General features: G+C 37.8%; 1 non-coding gene across 1 annotated transcript; it reads left to right on the top strand.

Moving 5' to 3' along the window:
• The first annotated feature begins 387 nt into the window (after positions 1-387).
• On the top strand, positions 388-522 carry LOC118009725. Its single transcript, XR_004679009.1, has one exon. It is a non-coding gene; the product is annotated as a small nucleolar RNA SNORA52 (small nucleolar RNA).
• Positions 523-5,177: the final 4,655 nt, after the last annotated feature.

Raw genomic sequence — 5,177 nt, 5'->3', positions numbered from 1 at the left:
AAGATTTTATTTATTTATTTGAGACAGAGAGAATGACAGAGACAGAGAGCACATGAGAGGGGGGAGGGTCAGAGGGAGAAGCAGGCTCCCTGCCGAGCAGGGAGCCCGATGCGGGACTCGATCCCGGGACTCCAGGATCATGACCTGAGCCGAAGGCAGTCGCTTAACCAACTGAGCCACCCAGGCGCCCCCTTGATTTATCATTCTTTAGCTATATTTATTAATTGTGAAAAATACTCATACCATCGCCTGCAGTCATCCCTCCTCCCAATGTCTTTTTATAGTCTGCTGATTATTATCTATAAATTTTAAAATTACCTGAATATTTATTTATTGATTCAAGAACTTTAGGTAGTATCTTAACTTCTTCCTGCATAAGAGGAAATATGGTCCGTCCCAGTCCCTGCTGGTCAGCCTGTGGTCTGCTGGGTTTCGCCTGCGGACCAGATCATTCCAGAAGCCTCACCCAGAGAAGTGAGCAAAGCTTCAGGAGGCTTGTTCCAGGGGTGCTTCTAGACTTCAATGGAGTGGGCGTGGTGGTGGGGGAGAAGAGATGATATCCTTCTACTTCCATCTACCACTTTTTTCCTGACACACCCTGTGAAATATTATCATGAATGTTTTTTATAATTTGTCTGTCTGCCTTATAACTATCAATTGTTATTGTTACTGGTTCTCCTTTGGCCTTCTGATTCTTTGTCCACACTGCTCCACAGGCCTTCACTAAGTAATCTCCCTTTGTCTTTAACCAAATACAAGTTATTTATCCCCTAATTTAGCAAAGTGTCCCAAACATATTCCTTTTTGAGATTTCCATCACCTACTGTATTAAAATCTCAATGTTTCTAGGAGAATTGAGGTGGTTCACAGTAATATTTATGTAAGTCAAACAAAGACTTTGTTTATTTCTCTACTCTGTCACTTGCTATTTGTATGAATCTGGGCAATTACTAAGCCTCTCTCAGCCTCAATTCTCTTTATAAAAAGTGGATAACCAACAGCACATCATAGCACCACATCTGTGGTGGGGAGAACCAAATGACATTGAGTCAGAGCACTCAGCAGTTTCTTCTATATAGTTAGTGCTGAAAAAGTTTAGAAAATTATATAACAAATATTAAGAGAGCACAAAAAGAGGAAATTGCAATAATAATATCTCTAGCACCAAAGAGGGAAAAGAAATTGGAGATTTAAAAGCAAGCTGGAAGCATCAAGGGCCCAAGTGAAATAGGTACTCCCAAATTAATGATGTAATATTTGTATGTGGTAAAAATAGTGTATTCAATAAATGAGGGGACATATTATAAGTATAGTCAGTAAATGTGTATCATTGGGTGAAAGTATCTTTGTTAAACGAGAGCAGTCATTTGTAGATGTGAACTCATTGGACCAAAGAAGCAAAATGAAATTTGTATTTGCTTCAGTCTGAGCCATTTCTGGTCAGTTTTGTTTTCCTCTCCTGGGAACTCCTTGGGGAAACTCACATAGTATCTATGGGAGAAAGAATGTAAGTCAACAGTTCTCAAAATTTTGATTGCATATTTCAGCAGTAAAAGCTTTTCAGGACCTCTCTATTTTTGGATATATATGTTTACTTATGAAGTTTTTATATGTAATACTAAATACTGTTCTAAAACTTAAAAACACAACTTAAAAAGCCACAACATAATGAAGTAATAAGTAAACATTGTAATATAACCTCCTATATTCCAAAGCATTATTTTATATGTACCTCCATAATGGAAAAGGAAAAAAAAAAAAAACATATTCTCAGGACAGAGAAATTATTATGAGTTGTTCAAACAGCCACGCAGGTTGGTTCTGCATTGTTGAACACCAAGTTTTACCCAATTCCGACTGTGATACCTTGCTCCACTGACATTTATTGGAATGGAATACGCTACAGGTACAAGTAATCTTTTCAAATCTGTTTCATCCTTTGCCTAAAGTGGTACTGTTTGAATAATTCATTACATCAGGAGTTAAACGACAGTAGAGGGGAAAATAATTGGGCTTGATGGTGCTTTTGAAAATTTTCATGTCATGCATTCATAGAGGTGAGAATATCTGTATAGCTTAGTAAATGGTCAAGACTTCTTACAGTCAGAAGCGACTGGCCATAGGTCTCTCTCCACCCTCGGCTCCCCAGGGGACCCGAGGGCTGAAGCGCTAGACATACCTGGAACTGATCTCTGGTATATCAGTGGAGAAGCTCTGCCTGAGACCATGGATTGCTCCTGTGAGAAAGTGATTTCTGAGTTGTGTTTTTAAAGATGTGAGTCAAAAAATGGTTTTTAGTACTTTGACATCGCTCATGTATTATGCAATAGTAGCATTCTTAGACTTGATTGTTTTTGTTTCTTTGTAATCCCCCTCTTCCAACTGGATGTGTTCTAGTAGAATTTGAGCCATGTAGCCTTCCTGATACTATGTCCTCTAAATCTACTTTCCATATGATCACCCGATTTGTTCTTAAACATTACTTTCATCAAATCTCTTCATTATTTCAAAACCTCAGTGATGTTCTATGTCTCGGCACATCAAATGCAAGAACTTAAGTCTGGCTTTTACTGGTCCTCACAGCATGGCTCTATCTCCATATGCAGTCTTGCTCCTCAGACTTTTCATGCATTCATGCAGGTATCTACCCATTCATTTATGCACCACACATGTATTGAATGCCAGGGATTTATGAATTAATAAGATATGCCCTTGATGACCTAGCAGCCAAGTATGGGAAAATTGGAAGAGTATTATATACAGCATGATAGGTGTTCTAGTACAGTTAGAAATAAAGGACAGCAGCAAGGGATTTTCCTGTATTGGCCATTGCTCTTGTGTAAATAAATCACATTACTGTGGCTTTCATGGTGTTTTATTATTTAAATGTTTTCATGTTCCTTAAAATGTTGCCAGTGGAAGGGTTTTATTTCAGAAATGTATCTTCTCTGGTAGTTTGTTTACAGGAAAATGTGGCAGACAGGGTAATGCAGTGCAGCAAGCGCTAAAGAGTTGAATTTTAAAATGTGAATAAGTTAGTATGGGGTATAGAATAAATCATTCTACTGCTTTAGGTTTCAGTTGTTTCATTCATAAAATAAGGGTTGGCCTCAGTAATCTCTAGTGACCATTTCTGGATTACAATTTATGGTTGTATGTTTGGCCACTATGGTGTCTGCCCTTCCAGATGTCCAGATAAGATAATCTGTTACCAGTCCCAAACAGATGGATTTGGGATGTGGGATCCTCAGGTAAGAGTAGTTCTTAGAGACACACTTGGACTGGGCTTCTTAACCTCATGTATAAGGGAATCAGCTAGAGAGGATAGGAATTGCGAAGTGTCACAGGCACCCCCCCTTCTTCCGGTGTGGACAAAGGAGGTGACAGCCTGGAGCCCAAGGGAACAGAGTGGGCTCTGAGGTACATGCCTCCTCTCAGATCCTGATGGTTTTCCTCAGGCTGCTGGCCAGATGAAGAAGTGCTACTCCTTGCTGGGGAAATTTTAAAAAGAGGATGCTCAACTGGAATTAGAATGAGTTGTGTTTGTTCTTTTCTTAAAGCAGGTGCTTTAAAGTTCTTGGATATTCCACACCTGACTGAGTCTGACCTCCTCTGTCATTTCACTCCTTAAATCCTCTTAAAAGCCTCTAACTTTTTATATATTTTACCCATACACAGTGCCTTTCAAAAATAACTTGCATTTCCTTGCGAATGTTTTAAGGTCTTTTTATGATTAGAATATGATTACATAGCTAGAGTTCACCTTTTTTTATGTATGTAAGTTTGACATTTGTCTTACACATGGACAATTAATATTCAGAAAAACTAGTGGCTCAAACCTCCATATTTGTTGTCAAGATGTCAGAAATTCCTTTGTCTATGTAGAATTTATTCAGATTAGTTGTATATGTCCTAAATGCTAAGACTCTAAAATAAGGAAGAAAGAAAGGGAAAAAAGAACACTAGATAAACTTTTAAAGAAAAAAAAAAAAAAGTCCAAAGTTGAGATGGAAGACACCTATGAGGGCCCACTCTCTCCATCTTTTCTACAAAAGATTCTGCTCTGCATTACAGAATGGGTGGATTAGTATGGAGAGAGGAAGAAACTGACATGGGAAGGAATTATCCAAGATTTCACATATGGAGAAGGGGTTTATTTTCTCTATATAAATTTTCATAAAATGTACTTGTTCTCCAAAAAGCTTTTTGTGAAGTTTATGGTCAACGTTATTTTTGTGGGGTCACTTGTCAGAATTCATTTAATGAAATATTTTCTCAGCATTTTACAAGCTAGACTGGTCTTTTGGGACCTTGACTCTTTGGTTAAAAAAAAAAAGTAGTAAACCTCTATGACATTAATGTTCCCATCTAATAATGACATTTTCATCTTGCATTTTATCCATCGATATTCAAAGGAATTATGTATTTATCAAATCTTTTTAAAGTGAGTTTGTAAATTCCTTGTACATCTTCAGCATCTGCTCAATGTCAAGACTTCTTTAGAATTCTTGAAGTTGACTCTGGCAGGAAAATATCAAAAGGAAGAATGGGGAGAAGCAATATACCTACCATTTCTTTGTGATAAACCCCATGATTGCTCTATGTATCCTTCTCATGGCATGCTCAGGGCCTAGTACAGTGCTGCTATGCCCATATAGGCACATACTTAAAGATGCTTACCAGCCTACATGGCCATGAATCAACTTCCATAGTCTCTTAATTGATGTTCCTCCTGTTCTCACCATCCTGTTTTCGCTGGCCAACCTATCAAAAGAAAACCATGCTGAAGATGTGATATTTCTGCCCAGAATGTATCCATACCCGTATTTGTTCACTTGGTTATTATGAAATGAAAAGTCATGAATGCAGGCAATTTCCTTGGTTGGTTCATTACTCTTGCTCTAGAAAACTACCTTAAGAGAGCTGAAGAAGGCATTCTATAAGTACTTTCTAAAAAAAAATGAGTAAGTGAATTGATAGATGTAGTTTGAAAGGAAAGGAAAGGCAGGAATAGAGGAAAGAAACATTAAGATGAAAATTTCATAATAATGAATAACTTACTATAAAGAGAGGGTGAGATGAAGTTCAAGCTATGTCCAAAAATCACTAGATGATTGGAAAACTGAGCTTGCAATTAACTGAAAGCCGATGTAGAGAAGAAGGTGGCAGAGGGGGCA

Source organism: Mirounga leonina, unplaced genomic scaffold (genome assembly GCF_011800145.1).
Source record: "Mirounga leonina isolate KUSES-001 unplaced genomic scaffold, KU_Mleo_1.0 Mir_127, whole genome shotgun sequence".
NCBI classification, from domain to species: Eukaryota; Metazoa; Chordata; class Mammalia; order Carnivora; family Phocidae; genus Mirounga; species Mirounga leonina.
This window is presented reverse-complemented; position numbering and strand designations above follow the sequence as displayed.